Source organism: Furipterus horrens, unplaced genomic scaffold (assembly GCF_987537825.1).
Source record: "Furipterus horrens unplaced genomic scaffold, mFurHor1.1.pri manual_scaffold_12, whole genome shotgun sequence".
Classification (NCBI taxonomy): domain Eukaryota; kingdom Metazoa; phylum Chordata; class Mammalia; order Chiroptera; family Furipteridae; genus Furipterus; species Furipterus horrens.
In genome coordinates this window covers 939,588-961,834 of record NW_028327182.1, presented here as the reverse complement: position 1 = coordinate 961,834, position 22,247 = coordinate 939,588, and the positions used below count along the sequence as shown (strand labels likewise).

Below are 22,247 nucleotides of genomic sequence, written 5' to 3'. Positions count from 1 at the left end.
TGATTCCAAGCACCCAAGTTCCCAAAACAGGCAAAACGAACCCCTCGTCACGTTTCAGAACAGGATAAGCACACAAGTGATTACCTTCGGAGCGAGAGCATCTCTCTAAGGTGACACGTGGGTGTTTCTGAGGTGTCGAGATGGCTGTCCTTCTCCATGTTGGGAACAGTCACACGCCTTCCCCAACGTGTCTGCTCTGTGACAGTGTAATGAGCCGCTCGCCTGCTGCTCGTGGTTGGGGGAGATTCTTGTATGACTTCAGTCTCCTTAAACCACGGAGACTTGTTTGAGGTCCTCACACCTGGCTGACCTTGGAAAGTGTTCCACGTGCTCTTGACAAGAACGTGTGTATTCTGCGGCCTTGGTGTGAAGGGCTCGGTAACTATCAGTTCACCTGGTCTGGTGTGTCACTCAAGGCCGATGTTTCCTCGTTGACATTTTGGCCTAGGTGATGTGTCCATTGAGGTCGGCGGGGGGGTTAAAGCCCCGCCCTCTGAGTGTGTGGCTCTCACTGTCTCCCTGTGTGTCTGTCCGTATTTGCTCTCTGTATCTAAGCGCTCCTAGTTCACGTGCGCAAATACTTACAAGGGTTACGTGATCTTGTGGGACTGATTCCTTTTTCATTGTGAGACGCCCTTCTTCTCTCTTATGATAGCCTTCGTTTTCAAGCTACTTCCTCTATGTCGGCAGCCGTCCGTCTCGAGAGACGACGGTGTAGTTTCTTAAGAGTCTATCTGCACCGCCGAGAATGGCTGTGCAGTCCGACTCGGGAGTGACACGGTATCTGTCTCATCCCGTGTTGAATCGATGACGCTGGAGTGTCCTCTCCAGTGAAGCTGAAGCTACAGAGCCTGGGCAGGGTGATATGGAGGGTCTGCTGTTGCCCATGCAGCAGACCCAAAAGGTAAGTTGTTTGCATTGGCTGGGAATCGAACCCGGGCCTCCCGCGTGGCAGGCGAGAATTCTACCACTGAACCACCAATGCTACTTCCTCTGAGGTAAGGTATTGCTGCCCCAGCGCTTTCTCCATGGGCATAAAATACCATTTTCTCTCCGTGCCCCCGGGTGAAAGGCACAGCTCCGGAGCCCCCTGTGCGGCACCGCTCCCGCTCCTTCCTGTCACCAGCTCTGTGACCTGGCCCACTGTACCTCTGGCCTCGGTCTCTCGTGCACAAATGTGGTACCGTGACGGCTAACCAGCATATCCACGTACAGTGCCTGGCGCACAGAACGTGCCAGGTGAACGTTAGCTTATTGTCATGTTTAATTCTGGCCCCACTTCTAACCAGATTTGTAGAAAAATCTTTCTAGAGAAATTGAATGGCTACCCAGCTGTTCTAGTCTCATAAAAACACGATTTCACCCAAACACACACAAGTGAACAAAAACCCTTTCAGTTAGATACGAGTCAGAGGTTCACCATCAGGGGACATTTGCCAGTGTTGGGGGGGGGCATTTTTAATCGTCATGTCTTGGGTGGGAGGAGGGTCATACTGACCGAGAGTGGATGGGGGCTTCTGATGCTGGGAGACACCCCAGAATGCCCAGAACAATCCTCTACAGCAGGGAATTATCCGGTCTAAAATGCCACGGCTGCGTAAACCTGACATGAACTCTGGAAACAGATTAACGTAAGCATTCAGACTTCCATGTTTCCTTTACAAAGTTCCAGCTGGAAAGCCTTCACACTGTGTTATAGCTTTCTGCTTTCCTTCATGTGACAGTCACAAATACACGTCTCTTCCTTTTTTTTCTTTAAATCTTTCCATTTCTGAAAAGTGTATCCCAAAATTGGTATAGCTTTTAAGATTATAAGAGACTTCCTATTTTTAATATTGAAACCTGGCAACGTGATTGGAAACGCCACTGGAGCTCACGCCCTTCCTGCGTGCAGCCTCTTCCTCATCACATCAGAACGTCCCCACCTTCCTGATAAAACTGCAGCTTGGCCACGAGATTGGACTCATGTGCGTTTATACCGTCCTATTTATTCTTTGATGAGTAAGAGGCAATTCATTTTATTTGGTGAGATGTTGTCCTTCCTGGAAGGTCTCACTGGATCGTCCACTTGATTTTAAGGCGGACGGACATGACTCTGGACAAGTGTCAGACCTCAGACAACATTTTGGCCTGTGGTGCATGGAGGTCGCCCTGCTGACGCCCTTGGGGTGTGTTTCACTGACACAGGGGGAAAGAGTGGGAACCCTCTTCCTGGGGCTGCTTTAATCCCCTCTTCTCTTTTTATTTTTTCCTGGCAGCAATGTCTTTTTTCAAGATGATCGTAGCCCGCAGATTGTTTGCAGACTTCCGTGACTCACCCGGGCCATCTGTATGCAAAGGCTGGATCTAGGTCACCGGAGCTCTGAAAACACTGAGGTCCAGGAAACTCCTTACTTCCTATTAAGGTAAGGACTTTCAATTTGTCCTCGTTTTACTGCTGAAGAGTAGCGTTTGCACATAAAACCGTGAGGCTGAGCAGCTGGGGTGGGTTTACTCCGCACGCTCATCTCTTTTTCCTTTAATTCTCACTAGTGCCTTCAGGGGGAACTTCAAAAGCAACGGCTCCCAGTGGTGGGACGGGGCTGGGCTTTCCCACCTGGCCGGAGCCAGCTGTGCGCATTGCTTGCTCAAGTCCTCACATGCGGCGACACCCTTCTGACACTCACGAATGGTGGCCCTGGGAGACTCGACCCCATTGGCACCGGCAAGCGAGTTCTTCTCCACAGAGACAGGCATTCTCCTAGGTCCTCCTAGGAGTCCGGCTTGTTCTCCTGTTTTGTTAGGAATCTGCATAAGTAAAACGGAAGCGTCCCCTGTGGTCTCCATTCACGAGTGTTTGGGAACATGACTGTCAAGCTTGGAGTTACGGTTAATTTTAAAATGGGTTCTCCTGCTTCAGATGATAAACGTGTTTCTTCCAGCTTATAAGGTAGTCTTGGTCGGTCACGGTGAACTAAGCAATCCCTATGTAGTTCTTTCTGTCATCGGATTGACTCATGTCTTCCTTGCTGGGTGGCTTTTAGGAGCTAGATATTTTTGGTAGGTAAATCCATTCACACATATATCTTGGAATAAATACCATATTTACCCACTTATTTTAGAACCTCTGAAAAATGATGGAGTAATGATTCTGTTATTTGTTTTAGCACACACTAAAATCACTGGGCTGCACACTGAATTGGGAGTTACTAATTTTTTTAATAATTATATGCTAGCATTTAATTCTATAAAGGCTTCAGAAACAAAGATCTGAAGTGTTATACCAGGAAGTACATCTCTAAAAGGATGTTCCCTTGGGGCTTCGGGTCAGCCTTGCTCTTGTCTGTCCTGTCAGCTAAACTAGAACTTTCGGTAGGTGCTTTCATTCAAGGCCATGTGTCTTTTGCCAGTGTGTTTGGTGGGGAGAGCAATATTTCGTAAACACAGCACCTCATATTCCAGATACATGTCGCATACATGCAACATGTGTGAAACCATTTAAGACGCATGTATTACAAGCTACTTGAGGTTACTGAGGACTCGCGCACCAAATAGATTTGTTGCCTTCTATAGATTCTCCAAATCCCATGCCCCCCCCCACCAACCCCATATTTTGCAGCTGTTATATTGGGAAAATATTTTGGATATTCAGCACTTAGTGAAATGCATTTGTCTGTACACAAATTATACAAATAGAAAAACATGAAGTCATAACAAATCCCACAAGAGTTCCCCAAGTTCTTAAGCATGAGCCTACCTTTCTATTTTTTGAATTTCCCACACAGATATTCTCTTTCTAGAAATCTGTCAGTAGCAATATTTGGGTGCCCCTTACTTAGAGACATCGTATTCTGAACTGGAGGTTTCCAGAGGCTTGTTTCTTCGACCTTTGCTCCGTGTTCTTCTTCCAGCGCCTCAGTTTGATCAAGTCCTGGCAGCCGCCCTACAGTCGGGGTTCAGAGCTGGGGGCCCACCTACCTGGGGACAATGGCTGAGAGCCGGGCAGGCTGCTCAGCGGCCCCAGGTCGGGCACCCACGGCCGGGGCTGTGGTTTCTCCATCGGACGTCACCTCGGGAATGTTTTTCTATGTCACCGGTTCACAAAGCCACGCAGGTTTCAGGTGCCCAAGCGAACAAAACACCACCTGCGCGCGGCCCGTGCGCCCGGCGCCCGAAGCCAGGCCCTCCCTGACCCCACTCACTGCCCCCCGCCGTGCTCCCCCTGCCCCACCCCCTCCCCCTGATGGCCACCACCCGCCCTCTGTGTCTGCGTGTTTTACAGGATCCGTGGGAATGACAGACGTGGGAAAGATGGCTAGGAAACCCTGGGAGCGCGGAGCCCAGAGCGCGGCGAGGAGAGGGCTTCGTGTTCCTCCTTCTGCGCCATCCACTCCTGCCGAGCCGCTGGCCTTGAGGGCGCGTGGGCGTCCCGCTGGGTGGCCCGGTGGCGCGGGGGCCCGGCCTGCAGGTCACAGGGCTTGTTCCGCAGACGCGCGTCCGTGGGTGACGGGCCGCCTGTGGAGCTGACCCTCTGCGCGCGGGGCTACAGGAGCGGGTGGCCCCACTGGGGGAAGGGACTGAGCGCGGAAAGGAAGAAGGAAAACCCACGGGCCAGCCGGGCGGTGATGGCCAGGGGCATGGGGTGCAGAGGTAGAGGACGGTGTGGGGAGGGGGGGGCCGTTACACGGTGGTGGCCGGGGACCCGCCGAGGGGTGTGAACGCGCCACACAGCGCGCAGGGGGGGTGCGGTGGAAGGTACCCCTGCGACCAGCACAGCGTGGCTCCCCAGCGCCGCCCCGATGGATCCAGCGAGAAGGAAAGGCGAGCCGCCCTGTAAGGTAGCTGGAGATCTGCCGGGTGCCTGCCACCCACTCCGCAGCCATCTTGGAATCTACTTAGGATTTTACATTTTAGAGTATTTTAATGACCCAGTAACATAAAAAAACAATGTTACTAAAACATGCAACATATGATTGTTAGCACGATAACAGAGTGGTGTAAAAAAAAAGAGCGCTCCACATAAAAAAATGATTAGAATTATTACATATAAAAGCACTCAAGAAAAAAATGCTTTCAGGTAATGTCAATCAAATAATATACATTCAACGCACGGATTTAGATAAGTATCATACATTTCAGTATCTGCCTTTTTTTCAGGAAAATACATATTCTCGATGCTTCTATGGTTTATTTTTATGAAAGAGCGAGATTTTGCATTGTTAATAATTTAAATTACGTCAGATTAAAAAAAAAAGAAACCCATGCGTGATCATCCATGACACGTTCCTTCTGTAGCTGGAACCTGTGTGCAGGAAACAATCCCTCGCAGCCCCTACCGGTTACAGTTTAGTTTATATGCACGGGAAGAGCGCACTACCCCTCACTCAGCTCTTCCTTTGAGAGCACTGTTAATCCAATTCCTAATAAAGAAACTGCTTTGGACATTTACAGGGGAAAAAAGGCATGGGTTTCCATGGCAACTGGATCCATGTGCAATCTCTCAGAACAGCTCCTCCTACACGCAAGTTTCCTAGGTAGCAGACTGCACATATTTTATAAAGACAATTGGAATAATGGGACAGATATTACCACGTTCACCTCTGCATGGAAAAGGCTTCAGACAGGAAGGCGCATTTGCTGTATTAACGGGTCATTTGGGTGCAAACATTAATTGTGTAATGAGATTTCTTTCTCTGTCTGATTCAGGATCAACAGTTTAGTCAAGGTCCAAAATATAGTCAGGCGTTCATGAAAAATTTCCTACAGGGGGGATGAACCTCTCCAGCCGACCTCACCCCCACCGCTCCATCCCCAGTTAGCACGGCATGGCTCCTGCCAAGGCCAAAGGTAAATGCAGGGGAGCACTTCCCAGGCAAACAGCAGATACTTCACAGTTCCCCAGAGCGCTCTTTCCTGGAAACAGACAAGCTGATCTCCCATCTCACGTGAATAAAAAGAAACTCAATTTGTTCTGAAATTGACTGTCAAGTCTAAAACTTCTAAACAAAATGTGTCTACAGGCCTAGAAAATATTAGGAAATAAATTATGAATGGCCTAAAGTAAATGAATACAGTAAAATAAAACGATTAAAAGTTAAATTATTGATTAAATTATATACAGTGTATACACTAGGTTACTTTCTGGAGGTAGTGGCGAGCAGGAAAATGTAACTGAATTTCTTTACATCATACAGATTCTATTTCGCTAACATGGACACATTCAGAAGAGATCACATTAAAGAGTAGATGTTTATTATTATTAAATGTGGAAAAAATCAATGCAAAATTTTCTGGCTAATTTGGAATGTTTACAAGTCAAATATTTTTAAAATTATTTTTGAAACCTTTTTAAATTTCTAATTTTATATAATAAGAGCTCCTCTTCTCAGGCATGCAACTCCTATTCTCTCACAAAACAATTAAGTATAATTATCTATTGAGTTGCATACACAAAGAAAAATGTAATTTATGTGTAATTAATCAGCTCTGTAACATTGCAAATTTTACACTAGGTGCAAGCAGAAGAGCATAGATTACATTGTTTAAACCTTTACTGAATACTTAGCAGAACATCTTTGCAACTAGAACTTAAAGGAAAGTATATCATGGTACAGTCATTTTAACTCCCTTATTGCAAGGTATATTGTGAGGTATTCTATATATGTTTAGCTTCGAACCAAAATTGGGACAACTTTTTAAATTAAAACTTGAAACATAAATATTTTAGATTACTTTTTCAAGTAAATCTCTCTCTGTCACACACACACACACACACAAATACACACCTTTTTCATCCAATTACTTTTATTGGATTGATCAAAATACTCTTTTTTTATAGTGCATCATAGACATTGCAGGTCAACATGTGTAACATAATGTAGTTATTTTTAATATGTTTCGCTTTGGTGTAGAAATTTAACAAATTAAAATTACTTACATATTTCTCCTCGGATCGACACGTCACTTAATTTACTTCAATTGTATTCACAGCACACGCACTTGTGCTTCCTTTTAGACATTTTTAGTGTCTCTGTGATTCCCGCCTGTGAGAGAACACGTTTTAAGAGTTGGTCTTGGAAAGGGACTTGGAGGTTACAGTCGTCGGCAGCCGTCTCGAGAGACGATGGTGTAGCTTCTTAAGAGTCTATCTGCACCGCCGAGAATGGCTGTGCAGTCCGACTCGGGAGTGACACGGTATCTGTCTCCTCCCGTGTTGAATCGACATCTTGCGATGACGCTGGAGTGTCCTCTCCAGTGAAGCTGAAGCTACAGAGCCTGGGCAGGGTGATATGGAGGGTCTGCTGTTGCCCATGCAGCAGACCCCCCCTCTCTTCGCAGCTGAAGGGTCCAAGGGAAAGACGGAGTCAATACAGCTTGGCTTCAGGTGCGCCGCAGGAGTTGCCGGTGTTGACTACAACGTCAAACCGCCTTAGGGACTCCGGCTCCGGATTTTCTGTCGGGGTTTACTCCCTTAGCCTTTCCCCTGAAGAGGTATGCCGCAAGGCAGCGGAGGTTTTTTGGAGTCAGAGTTACAGTCAGGTTACAGTGACGGCCTGTAAATAACCCGTGACAATGACGGCGCTGACCTCTCCTGCTGCGAAGTTCTGGTTCAGGGCCCGGCGCAGTCGGGGAAGTTCCCCCATTTGTAGGTTTCCGTGCGTCTCCACGCCGAGTCACTAAGTTTCTGTTCAGCAACATCCTTTTTATTTTTTAACACTTTTAAGTATATTTTCTTGATTCTGTTGTTACAGTTGTCCCATTTTTTCCCTTTGCTCCTCTCTGTCCGGTACCCTCTTCCCTCCAGCAATCCCACCCCCCCTTAGTTCATGTCCATGGGTCACGCATATAAGTTGTCTGGCTTCACCCTTTCCTATATTATTCTTAACTTCCCCCTGTCTGTTTTGTACCAACCAATTATGCTTCTTAGTCCCTGCACCATTTCCCCATTTCTCCCCCTTCCCCCTCCCAGCTGATAACCATCCAAATAATCCCCATACCTGTGATTCTGTTCCTGTTTTGGTTGTTTGCTTAGTTTGTTGGGGTTTTTTATATATTTTTTTAGACTCAGTTGTTGATAGTTTGGAGTTTGTTGTCATTTTAATGTTCATAGTGTTGATCATATTTTTCTTAAATAAGTCCCTTTAACATTTCATATACTAATGGCTTGGTGATGATGAGCTCCTTTAGCTTTACCTTGTCTGGGAAGCACTTCATCTGCCCTTCCATTCCAAATGATAGCTTTGCTGGACAGAGGAATCTTGGTTGTAGGTCCTTGCTTCTCATCACATTGAATGCTGCTTGCCAGCCCCTTCTTGCCTGCAAAGTTTCTTTTGAGAAATCAGCTGAGAGTCTTATAGGCACCCCTTTGTAGGTAACTCTTTGCTTTTCTCTTGCTGCTTTTAAGGTTCTCTCTTTATCTTGAACCTTTGGCATTTTAATTATGATGTGTTTGGTGTGGTCCACTTTGGGTCTAGTTTCTTTGGGACTCTCTGTGCTTCCTGGACTTGTATGTCTATTTCCTTCGCCAAATTTGGGGAGTTTTCCTTAATTATTTTTTCACATAAGTATTTGATTTCTTGCTCTTCCTCTTCTCCTTCTGGCACCCCTATAGTTTGGATATTGGCATGTTTAAAGTTGTCCCAGATGTTCCTGAGCCTCTCCTCATTTTTTTCAATTCTTGCTTCCTCATTCTGCACTGGTTGACGGTTTTTTCTTCCTTATGTTCCAAATCATTGATTTGAACCCCAGTTTCCTGCCCTTCACCATTGGTTTTGTGTGGATTTTCCTTCGTTTCACTTAGCATAGCCTTCACTTCTTCCGTTATGCATTTGCCATATTCAAGCACATCTGTCAAGCCTGTGAGCATCTTTATCACAAGTGTTTAGAACTCTGCATCTGTTAGGTTGACTATCTCCTCATCTGTGAGGTTGGCTATCTCCTCCTCGCTTAGTTCTCCCACTGGAACCTTGATTCATTCCCTCTTTTGGGCCACACTTCTCTGTCTCCTCATCTTGACAGGGTCCTGTGTGTGTTTGCCTCTGTATCTTAGGTAGAGCTGTTGCACCTGTTATGTTGTAAGGGGTGGAGCCTTAGGTATTGATTTTTTAAACCTCTTTTAGCTTTGTAAGCTCTGGTGTGGCTGGGTAGAAACAATGGTTATCTTCCTGAGGAACCAGCTTTTCATCAGTATCTGTGTTTTCTTCTATGTAATTTACTGTTTCAGGTCTTGTATTTAGGACTTTGGTCCATTTTTAGTTAATTTTTGTCTATGGGAACACACTATAATCTACTTTCGTTCTTTTGAAGGTGGCTTTCCAATTTTCCCAGCACTGTTTATTTGAGAAGCTTCCTTCCTCCATTGTATGTTTGGGCTCTTTTGTCAAAAGGTTTTGGCCCATGTACATGTGGGTTATTTCCGGGTTTTCAGGTCTGTCCCAGAGGTCTGTGTGTCTGCTTTCCTGCCAGTACCACGCTGCTTTGATTATCGTAGCTCTGCAGTATGATTTGAAGTCAGAGAGTGTGATACCTCCAGCCTTGGTCTTTTTCCTCAGAATTACTTTGGCAATTCAGGGTCTTCTGTGGTTCCATAGAAATCTGATTATTTTTGTTTTAGCTCTTTAAAAAATGTCATCAGGATTTTGATAGGAATTGCATTAAATCTGTATATTGCTTTGAGTAGAGTGGTCATTTTAACTAGGTTGGTTCTTCCAGTCCTTGAGCACAAAATAATCTTTTCATTTCATTGTTTTTCAATTTCTTTTAGTAATGCTTTGTAGTTTTCAGTTTATGGGTTCTTCGCAACCTTTGTTAAAATTATTCCTACGTGTTTTATTCTTTTTGTTGCAATTGCAAAATAACTTTTTGAATATTTTTTCTGAAATCTCATTGGTAATGTATAGGAATGCAGTGGATTCTTGTACTCTACATATACTTAATAGAACTCGTTTGTTGAGGTGGAAGTGACCCTTCTCTTGGTCATAGATGTGTGACAAATGGGTCCAATCCATTTTTGTTGTTTTTTTCAATCTTATTGTTTAAATGTTCTTCATTGACCTAATGTACATAACAAAACTGCAACTTGACTTTTATAAACCAATGAGCAGAAGAATCAGCACTGTGTCAGAAATAGACCATGACCAACGTTCAAAAAGCCTCCTTCCCGGTCACTATTTACTATCCACTGTAACCACTCCATGAACGTGTTTCTCCTCTTAATGACATTTATTAATAGAAGTATATATGCTATACTCATTTGCGCCTGTCTAATATTAATAATATGGGCCGTTCTTAAATCGACACCCCTTATTGCCCTATTTGTATCATACATACTCCCATCAATTTACTCTCAGTCTCTGTGTGCATTTATATCGGAACTCCATTTATGTAGAAGCCGTATTGCGTAGTCTTTTCTTTGAAACCCCCCGTGGCAGGCTCTGTCTTTCAGTTCTTGTGTTTAACTTATTAACATTTAATGTAAAAATCAACCAAGTTGGGTTTTGTCCTACCATTTAATTATGATTTCCTCTGTCTCCTCCCTTTTTTATTTCAACTATTTACTTCAACTCTTTATAAAATAAATTATTTATAATTTTATTCTTGCCAAGTTCCTTAGTTTTGTTTAAGTTCCTTCTCTAGTTTCTTGACTTAGATAATTTATTTAACTTGTTTTCCATTTTTAACTATTTTTACAGGTATTTAGAATTCAAGTAACAGAGTGTTCTTAAAAACACTTGTTATTTTAATACGTACGCTTGAAACCGTCCTGCAGAGATTGCAGCACTTTCTAGTACTTGATCACGCCTGGTCCTTAGATCTTGTGAAGACCTTAGAGGAGTTTGTCAGAATTAGGCCCGAATCCAATTACTATGAAATAATAAATTTCGAGTTCAGTACAGTATCTTCTGGAGACAAAGACAAGCAACAATAACTAACTGTAGGCACGATATTTTAAGCATTATTTTTCATGCTATTTCACAGGAGGAGCCCCAGGCTGGACCCGATTACTCATCGTCTGCCCTGGGTGATTCATTCCTTCCTCTCTCCTTTTGCCTTCTCAGCTCCTTCATCAGTTAAATAACTCAGTGCCTCATCGGCCCCTTTTCTTCCCGCATGCTGGCCTCATTGCGGGTGCAGGTCGCAGCTGGGTGGTTATCGATAAGATCTGGAAGAACAGGGAGAGATCTATTTTTGTGCTGTACAGCTAACTGGTAGGCACTTGGAGTTTCAGGTGTTTACTTTAAAAATTAGCTGCCCCAGACCTTATTTTTCCACAGCACTCACATTTTTTCTACCAGCATCATGTTTACCATTCTAAAACTCACCTAAACAACATCTTCCCTAAAAATTTAACTTTCAAGAGTTAAAGGTAGTACAGACACCTCTGCTTGATTATACAACAGATTTTTGTGAGCAGTGCAACAGAATAACTTTTAACCTTTTAATGTGCTAATTGCCTAAATATTAATATTCCTTAAGGTATTATTATCAATACCTTGCTAATCAGTGAGCTTTAAAATTTACATGTGGATTATTTTATCATCTCAGTCATTCTGAGAAATAAGCATGATTATTTATAATCTACGGATAAAGAAAAATACTAACAACAGAGTGAGCAAGTGGCTGAATGAAAATAAAGGCTAATTCTCATGTCTTGGATCTCATAAAACCCATCGTCATTAACAGATTATTCAGCCTCAACTGCTTTTAAAAACAGGCTTTGTTTCCAGGCCTCTGTTCCTATTTTGTTCATCAGTTTACTTTGCTCATCAGGTTCCACATGCGGGTGCGAGCATATGGAACGTGTCTCTCTCCGGCGGGCCCAGCGCGCTCGGTGATGGCTGTCCCGGCCCGTCCGCGCCGTCGCAAAGGCACGGTTCCTTCTTCCTTCACAGCCGAGTGCTCGTCCGTTAACGGTACCGCAGCCTTTCTGTCCCCTCCTCTGCCAACGGGCGCTGGCGCTGCTTCCAGAGCTTAGCTACTGTAAATAACAAATCATATTAAAATTAAAAAATACACTTTGTAGTGTTCAAAGTTTGGAGGCAGTTAAAGAAGAAATTAGAAGAAAATGTTAAATAAATGGAGAATTCAGAAACGCTTGGATTTCACTATCACCAACGTCTTAATCTCCCTGAAGTGTTTTGTTCTTTTGCTTCAACAAATGGGACAGATGTCACTCAAGCTTGTCACGAGTGGTATTTTACGTTGCTGTTACTTATTAATATAAGACTGCATTTAGACATCACGTAAGTTCTGCCATTAACTATAGGAAACTCATGCAAAAATATGGAAGAGAAGAATACCAAAATCCGGGTCACATGCAAACTTCTTAAGTGTATTTGTTCCACATTTTCTCAGTGTAATTAAAGGAAAGTAAGGAAAAGGTGTAGATAAAAAATAGAAATGCTACAACACAAAAAAGAAATGATAAAAACAAAAGCTACAAACATTTTCTATATTCCTGGTATAGTACCTAAATAATAATAATAATAATAAATTAAATAATAACAACCAATGCATGGCTGTGTGCCTATTTTTTATTTAATCTTTCTTGTATTTTTCCATGACCAGTTAGTCCCCTTACCCCCCTCCCCCCAGCAGTCCCCACGCTGTTGTCCACGGCCATGAACCCTTTCTCCTTTTTGCTGGGTCCCTCTGCCCCTAACCTCCCCCCACCACCACCACCAGCCGTCATCTGCTCTCCATCTATGAGTCTGTCCCCATTTTCCTAATTAGTTCAGTTTGTTCACTAGATTTCACATATGAGTAAAATCATACGGTCCTTGTCTCTCTCTGGCTTATTTCACTCAGCATAATATTCTCCAGGGCCATCCGTGCTGTTGCGAAGGGTAAGATTTCCTTCTTTTATACACCCAAGTCCTATTCCACTGTGTGCACGTCCCAGAGTTGTCTTATCCACTCACCTGCCGATGGGCGCGCGGGCTGCTTCCAGGTCTTGGCGATTGTAAATATGCTGCAGTGAACATGGGGGTGCTTGTGTTCTTTCAGATTCGTGTTTTGGGTTCCTTTGGATCTATTCCCAGAAGTGGGATCGCTGGGTCAAAAGGCAGATCCTTTTCTAATTTTTTTGAGGTATCTCCATATTGCTTCCCACAGCGGCTGCCCCAGCCTGCATTCCCACCAACAGTGCACGAGGGTCCCCTTTCTCCGCGTCCTCGCCAACACTTATTGTTTGTTGATTTGTTGACGACAGCCATTCTGACAGGTGTGAGACGGTATCTCACTGTGGTTTTAATTTGAATCTCTGATGATCAGCGACATTGAGCATCTTCTCATGTGTCTGCTGGCCGTCTGTGTGTCCTCTTTGGGGAAGTGTCTATTCAGGGCCTTTGCCCATTTTTTCATTGGATTGTTTGCTTTTTTGGTGTTGAGTTTTATAAGTACTTTATAACTGTTGGATATTAACCCCTTATCAGATGTATCAGCCAGGATGTTCTCCCTTTCTGCGGGTTGTCTTCTTTTTGTTGTTGATGTTTTCCTTTGCTGTGCAAAACCTTTTTAGTTCAATGTAGTTCCTTTTGTTTATTTTTTTCTTTTGTCTCCCTTGCCTGGGGAGACATATCGATAAAAGTCACCACAAGCAATGTCCATACATTTCACTACCTAGGAGGTTTACGGTTTCGGGCCCAACATTTAAGTCTTTGATCCATTTTGAATGTGTTCTTGGGTGTGGGGTAAGAAGCTGGTCTAGGTGCATTTTCCTGCACAGGTGTTTCCAATTTCCCCAACGTGTCTAATCAGCCTGTCAGGTACTGGGGACGGTCCCTAACGTGACTGTCCGCCTGCTGTGGCTGCCCTAACAAACACCGCAGAGAGGCGGTGACGATGACACACACTTACCTCTCACTGTTCCCGAGCTGGCGGGGTCAGGGTGGGAGCAGTGGCCTCCGGAACAGCTTCCCCGGTTACCTCTGGTCCCCACAACCTCTGCCGGAGAGACTGTCCTGAGAGGAGAGGCAGAACACTCGGGCTCCTCTCGCCGTGCCCTTGAAAGCTGGCCCCGAGGCGGGCTCGTAAAATAACGAGCACACTTTTCCATGAAGCCACGAACCCGTTCCCGGCCAAGTGACATGGCCCTTGGCTGACAATACTTCTTGACATTTGTACAGCTTACTAAGTCGATGTCAGAGACATCAAATCAGAACTACGAAGGGTCGGTGCTTTAATCCTTAGTCCTTAGAAGAAGAAAACCTTGCTGGGAGCTTCCTGTGTATTGTTTATAGTTGCTGTCAGAGGAGAGAAGGAATTTAACATCCGTCAGAGTATTTCCAACCCTGGGAGCAGAGAGCCCAGGCCACCCCTGCAGCAGGTCTGGAGGGCAGTGCGCAGCGGCCCACGGAGGAGCGTGAAGCTGCGGCCCCGCTCACTGCGCGCCTGGTGGGCTGGACGGACAGAGCTGGGCATCGGTGAGGTCACAGCCCGACGTCCCCGGCCCTGGGGCCCCCCGGCACAAGTGACCCTGAGAAACGTGGGAGGTAAAGAGGAAACTTTGCTTGTTTCTCTACACATTAAAGGGTGCTCGAAACAGGTTGAAGATGCAATCAAATTTATGAATATTTATTTGGGAATAGACATGAAGTCTATTGAAAGTTTCAAAGCAATATGTTTGTGTGAATAATGTTATGGCTATACCTACATATATCCTGCTAGCAATGATAATTATCAGCTGTCACATACATATGTTAATACGGTTTTCGATGCGTGTATACATTAAACCATACGATAAAGGAGCAATCAGATTTATTTATTTCTCGATTTTATTTATATTTTTACAAAGATGCCTCACTGTTTTGTAATATTACTCCATAGTCACTCTGGTCTAAGACAGATTTGGGGGGTTTTATATCTGTTCAACGCACATTTATTTGCATGTTATATTTTTGAAACATCTGATGAGTCTTCAATCTCAGACTTCATTGTCATGGTCTTTCACCTGCTGCTACACAAGCATCGTTCGTAGCTCCTTCACCTGACTTCAGGTTTAACAGTTTCGAATGGAAAGTAGGAATCCAATAACTTTTGTTGTTTGTAAGGTTGATTTTTTTTCTCCTTATATAAAATTAGAATTATCCCCAAATGTTTAACAACTTAGAATTATGATTTTATATGCATTTAAGCAGCAGAAAAAACAGAACTAAGCAGTCTTTTAAACACAGAACATTTGTAACACATGGGTCTTGCCTTTTAAGACAAAGATTGTGATGTTTTTCTTAGATTCCTCTTTTCTCTTTTGGATGCCTGCGCCTAAAATATTTTACCCAAATGTATTCTGGTGAGCAAAGTCCAGGAGGAACACAGCCGCGCTAAGGAGCCTCAGAAGGAACAATTCCCGTGCTCTTTGGTTTAAACCGAGCCCTGAGTGTGACTGAGCAGCTTTGCACTAAAAAACGTACATAAAGGCCAGGGAGAGGATTTTCATAAACACTCGTATTTGCCAAACTGGAACTAGGCGAGGGCTGTTTCACCTCCTCCTTCGATTGACCTTCAGACCAGCCCTGAAAGGCACACAGACTTGCCCGTTTCACAGCCTGGGGCCGGGCCTCAGAGACCTTCCCCACCTGTCAGGGGGTCACCAGGTGCGGCTGGAACCCAAACCCCGGAGCGTTTCCTGCTCTGCCGAGGTCACCTCCACGAACTGCTCAGATGAATTGCTCTCTATCCTTGGGTACTAGGACTATTGAGCTAGAGTTGCTCAAAGTATTAATTCTTCCCAAAATTTAGTGAGAGGGCAGAGCCGTTTATTAGAGTTTAAATGCAAACGTCTTTATCGAATCATATACCACCAACAGGAAGCTGGCAGAGAGTCTTCATTGTGCCAGCTATCAGTCTTTGCATGCATAAAATTCAAGATTTGTTACTCTGCCTACAGATAAAATGTCATTTTATAAAAAGCTATTATGCTCCCACTAGTCTGCCTGTCAACACCAATGAGCCAATAATGATCCGCAAAAGCTAGAATTGGGTATAACGTGAAAATCACTTGAGCAAGGGTATAAAATTACAAGGTTTTTAAAACCTGTGTGACGTACCCATGGAATTTAATCTCAGGATGAAGCAGGGGCTTTGGAGCCTGAGAGTCATGGCCAATGGGAACGGCCTTCCGGCTCATCCCGATACCTTGATTGCACAGGTAAGGACTCCGGACGCCCGGCAGGACACTGCTCCCACTGGGGTCGGGTGAGGCTGACATTTCAGGGGCGCTCCAGCGCTTCATCTCTCACCCCCATTCTGTACCCGAAGTCCCACAATACTTTTATTTATTTATTTATTTACCTGAATCTGTTATTACATTGTTCCATTTCCATGAAATGTCCAGAACAGGCAAATACAAGGCAGGAAGTAGGTCCGTCACGTGGTAGGGCTGGGGCAGAGGCTGCGTGTAAGTGGGGAACCACTGTGGGTGGGTAGGAGGTTTTCCTGGGGGTGATAAAAATGTTCTAAAAGTTATTTGGGGTACGGTTGCCCATCTCTGCAAATAGGCAAAAGCTATGCATTATAAAATCTATTGAATGGTACCCTTTTTAAATTAGATTTTATTGATTATGCCATCACAGTTTTCCCAATGTTTCCCCATTGCCCGCCTGCACCCAGCACCCCCCTCAGTCAGTCCCCACGTGGTTGTCCACGCCCAGGGCTCATGCACATGTGTCTTTGGCTACTGTGTTTCCTATGCATGAATTGTATGGTATGTGAATGATTTCTTAGTAAAAACATTATTTTAAAAGATGTAAGTGCCCCCCCTCTTCCCAAGGACTTATCCTCATTGCCACGGCCATTCAGCTCCGCTCGCATCGTTACGATCCCGAGTCAGTCCCACATCTCTGAACAGGGGTGACATTGTGGCTTAGAAACTGCATTACTTGGCTGAGGTCGCACGACACTGATTTTCCATCCTGGCTTGGCTGTCCCCTGGGAGTATTGCTTTTATATTTGTCTCTGCAAATCTCTCTCTTCCCCTGTCCACTCAAATGAAAGTGAGGAGGTTGAACAACGTGGTTTCTAAGACCTTTTCTAGAAGTGTCATATCCCATGAAGGACGGGGTAGAGGACTGGATTTAACCAACGGAATTTTACACCTTTCAGCAATAAATCTATTGCATAGGAAGTGAGCCAGGTACCGCAGTCAGGTACCTGGAAGGGGGTATCATCTTCTTGTTCCTGAGCTAAGTGATTAAGAATGTCTTTAAGGGAAAAATTAACCAGGCAATTGTCCGGTTATTTCTTCCTCTTTCTTTTTTTAACTCTGTAGATATGACTGCTGCCATTTGCTAGCTGTGTGCCTGCCTATAAAATGGGGATACAATAATAGTACTTATCTCAATGAATTATCATGATGACTAGTTGAGATAGCCCCACTACCTGGAAAAGAGAAAAGCAATCAATAAGTGGTTGTTTTTTTATCACAAAAGAGAAGTCCAGTATTAAAATAATAATAATTCTTTTCTACATAGGACATTTCACAATTTTTTTACTCATTGGAGACCACGCTGATTTCTAGGTTTGGCTGATAAAACCTGACCCAAACATTGACAGCTGTAGAATTCCAGGACCTAACCCAAAAGTTCTCCGGCCAGCCTTCTTTCACCTTTGCTGTGCCAAAAGAAAACTTTTATATCAGTCCCCAGGGGTTGTTCAGGCATTTGTATTGATTCATTGATTATTCATCAGCCCCATGGGAATCAAAGCTATGTGACAGTTTATATACTTTCTGGCAATGTTTTCAACAATTACTCATGGCTTCAGATCATTTAGCACACATCAATAACAGAAAAAACTTAAAACTTATTTTGCAATCATATGGAGCTGGAACTGTTATATAATCGTTCATTTATAAGACTATAATTAGGATTTCAAGTCAATACTATGAAAATTTCTAGCTTCAATTCGGCATTATTGCAACTTTCACATAAATGGTGTGTTTATTAATTAGTTTTCTTGGACTTTGTGTTTTACTTATTCACTTATTTATTTTTAGAGAGATGGAAAGAGAGGGAGAAAGAGAAGGAGAGAAACATCCATGTGTGGTTGCCTCTCACACGCCCCCAACCGGGGACCTGGCCCACAACCCAGGCCTGTGCCCTGACTGGGGATCGAACCTGCCACCCTTTGGTTCACAGGCCGGCACTCGGTCCACTGAGCCACACCAACCAGGGCTATATTTAATTGTTTAAATGTTTTTCTTCTTCAATTAAATATAAGTCTCTGAAAGTCAGGTTTCATGTATTAGTTTTCTTCAAATTATGGCATATAGTTAATTATTAAATATATTTATCATCGTCATCATCGGCAGCTGTCCGTCTCGAGAGACGATGGTGTAGCTTCTTAAGAGTCTATCTGCACCGCCGAGAATGGCTGTGCAGTCCGACTCGGGAGTGACACGGTATCTGTCTCCTCCCGTGTTGAATCGACATCTTGCGATGACGCTGGAGTGTCCTCTCCAGTGGAGCTGAAGCTACAGAGCCTGGGCAGGGTGATATGGAGGGTCTGCTGTTGCCCATGCAGCAGACCCCCCCCTCTCTTCGCAGCTGAAGGGTCCAAGGGAAAGACGGAGTCAATACAGCTTGGCTTCAGGTGCGCCGCAGGAGTTGCCGGTGTTGACTACAACGTCGAACCGCCTTAGGGACTCCGGCTCCGGATTTTCTGTCGGGGTTTACTCCCTTAGCCTTTCCCCTGAAGAGGTATGCCGCAAGGCAGCGGAGGTTTTTTGGAGTCAGAGTTTTCCTTCTCTGATGTGCCCTGACTGGAAGATCGAACCAGCGACACTTAGCTCGCAGGCCGACGCTCAATCCACTGAGCCAAACCAGCCAGGGTTAAATATATTTATAGTAATATATATTTAATATGCATCTTCTGAATCCTACATACTTTGGCATGTATTTGATACATAACAGATAAAGGATGAGTATGGAATTTCTAACCTATGGACCGTAGTTGCTGAATGCTCATTGACTAGACGAAAATTATTTTAAATCCTACCAAAATTACACATAATTGACAAATGGAGCAAACTCTCCAACGATGTTTAACCTGCAACAAAGAGCAGTTTCATTTTCAAAAATAAAAAGGGGTTGGGACCCAGCCTTCCTGAAACTTATTGATTTTTAAAATAAAGAGCAACGTCGATGGAGTTAGGACGGACAGTGTCAGCTTTGCGGTTCGTCACTGAGCAGATGTGGGACGTTGGACAGAGAGGAGTCTCGTCCTCATTACGTGCAAATGAGAGAATTAGACAAAAATCCAAAATTCATTCGGCCTGTACACGTTTAATTACTCAATACAAGTTTTTTTCTGAAAATACCCTTTTTAGTTTCTTACCGTTGATCCTTTATGTGCATCGGGGCCTTCCAGGAGGGGAGGGAATAGCTTATCAGGCCCCAGGCAGGGGCCGGCCCCTCTCCCAGGTGCCAGGTTCTCCCAGAGAAGAACCCCAGTTTTTCCCTCACCCCGAGGAAGCGTGGCGCGCCCCCGCGTGCAAAGCCAGCGTCTGAACTTCTGAAATCGCTTCGTCTGCAGGTCCCCCGCGGGAAGCGCAGCAGGCCCTTCTTGCTCCTGTAAGTGGGGGGGCGCCCCCGGAGCGCCATGTTCCCCGCTGCCCGGGCACCCTGCCCCTCTGTCCTGTGGGTGACAGCCATTCTCACGGGCGCAAGGTGGGCATCTGTGTGTCTTCACGGCTGAGTGTTCAGGTCCTTTGCCCGTTTTTTAATTGGCTTGTTTTGTGGTTGCTGAGCTGTATGAGTTCTTTATATATTTGGGGCATTATGAACCCCTTATCCGAGGTATTGTTGGCAAAAACCTTTTCCCATTTGGTTGGTTGCTCAGAAAGCTTTCCCCCTAGATATAGTCTCCTTAATTTATTTTATATTTTACTTCCCTTGTCTTTGAGGTCAATTCATACAATCCTCTCTAAGACCAGGGTCCACAAGCTGGTACCTATGTTTCCTTCTATGTAACTTATTGTTTCATATTTTATATTCAGGTCTTTGATCCACCTTGCGTTACTTTTCGTGCGTGGTGACAAACAGCATCTAATGTCATTCTTTTGCATGTGACTTTCCAGTGCTCTCAGTGCCATTCGCTGGAGAGGTTTTCTTCTCTCCATGGTAGGTTTCTGTTCCTTCATCAGAAATTATTTGTTCGTATACATGTGGCTTCATTTCTGAGCTCCCAGTTCTGTCCCATTGGTCTGCGTGTTGGCTTTACTGCCATTACCACGCTGTTTTGATGATTGTCACTTTGTGGAATAATTTTAAGTCAGGAAGTGTGATATCTCTCCCTCCCTCCACCCCCCCCAATAATTGCTTTTGCTATTTAGGGCGTTTTTTGGTTCCATACATATATGATGATTTTTTTTGTTCTTTTTTTTTTTTTTAGTGACTTTAAGATTTTGATGGGGATTGCATTAAATCTTTATATTATTTTGAGTAATGTGCCCATTTTGTTTTTTTAAAGATTTTATTTATTTAGTTATTTTTAGACAAAAGGGGGGAAGGGAGGGAGAAGAGAGGGAGAGGAACATCGTCAGTTGCCTCTCACACACGACCCCCAAGCGGGGAGCAGGCCCGCCACCCAGGCGTGTGCCCTCGGGGAATCGAAGCGGCGGCCTCCCCTTCGCAGGGCGGCGCTCAGCCACGGAGCCACACCGGTCCAGCTAATGTGGCCACTTTAACTATGTTGGTTCTTCCAGCCCATGAACATGGAATATCTTTCCATTTCTATGAGTCTTCCTCCGCCTCTCTTAATAAGGTATTGTAATTCTAAGTGCATATGTCCTTCACATTCTCTGTTAAGTTTATTTGTAGGTGTTTTATTCCTTCCGTTGAAACTGCAAAAGAGACTTTTTCTTCATTTTGCTTTCGGAGATTGTATTGTCACTATGTAGGAACACAGTGGGTTTTCGTACAGTGATTCTCCTGCAACTGTGCTGTTGTAGTTTCTGTTTCTGATAGTATTTCAGTAGAGTCTTTCTAGATAAAGAATCATGTTGTCTGCAAAAAAAAAAAAGACAACTTTACTTTTTCATTCCCAGTTTGGATACCTTTTCTTTCTCTCTGTTGCCTGGTCACTCTGGGCGGGCCGGCAGCACTGTGCTGAGTGACTGGGGGGAGTGGGCCTCCTGGGCTCGTCCCTGCTCAGAGAGGCAACGCTTCTAGGTGTTCCCCACTGAGCATGGTGTGAGGTGGGGGTTTGTCACTCGTGGCCTTGGTTATGCCTTCTGCCGTGGAAGGTTTTGTAAATACCAGTTCTGTGTGTTTGGTCTAATTTGTCACTTAAGGCCAATAGGTCCTTATTGATTTTCTGTTTGGATGATCTCTTGGTAGCTGTCAGTGCAGTACTTAACTTCCCTGCTAGAACTGTGTTTTTGCGAGTTTTTCCTTTCAGTTCTTTTAATAGTTGCTTTATATATTTTGGTGTTTTCAGATTGGGGACATATATATTGATGTATTATGTCTGCTTCATGTATTGTCCCCTCTGTTATTATAAAATGCTCCTCTCCGCCTCGTTATCTTTTTTAATTTTGAAATCTCATGTATCGGATATAAGTACAGCTATGTCTGCTTTTCTCTGGATGCCATTTGCTCAAACTATAATTTCCCACCCTTTCACTTGGAGTCTATATTTGTGCCTGCAGCTGAGCTGTGTCTCTGAACGCAGCACAGACTCGGTTTATTTTTTTAATTTACTTTGCTAGTCTGTGTCTTTTAATTCGTGAGTTCAGTTCATTTACATTTAGGGTGATTATATTATATGATGATTTCCTTGCTATAGACATTTTACCTCGTTCTCTGGAGGCTCTGCAGCTCTATTATTTCTTTATCTTTGTGTTTTTGTTTGTTATTTTAGTTTGGTGGCATTCTATCATTTTTTCCCCTGTGTTTCTCTTTTTTATGCTATGTTTCTTAGTGCTAGATTTTTTGTGGTTACCACTAGGTTTATGTAAGAGCAAGTTTATATATACAGTAGTCCATTGTCTTCTGATTGCATCTGATCTCTCTTTCTCTGTGCAAATTTAAAACTTTACCTCTTCCCCTTTGATGTTTTTGTTGTTAAAAATGATCCCTTTTAATGCTGCGGGTTTATTTTCAGATTTTAGTAACCATAGTCTTCTCTTCTTTTGAATGTTTTTACCTCCTTTCCCCTTTATGTAATGCGTAAGAATATAACATCCTGTTCTGAGTAAGGGCTGCAATTTCTTCTTTCTGTCTGTGTATAATAATTTTGTGGGGTTTTGTTTCTTTCTTTGTGTGTTTGGT

General features: G+C 44.0%; 1 non-coding gene across 1 annotated transcript; it reads right to left on the bottom strand.

The window, feature by feature from the left end:
- Positions 1-914: 914 nt before the first annotated feature.
- On the bottom strand, positions 915-985 carry TRNAG-GCC (transfer RNA glycine (anticodon GCC)). The gene has a single exon. It is a non-coding gene; the product is annotated as a tRNA-Gly (tRNA).
- Positions 986-22,247: the final 21,262 nt, after the last annotated feature.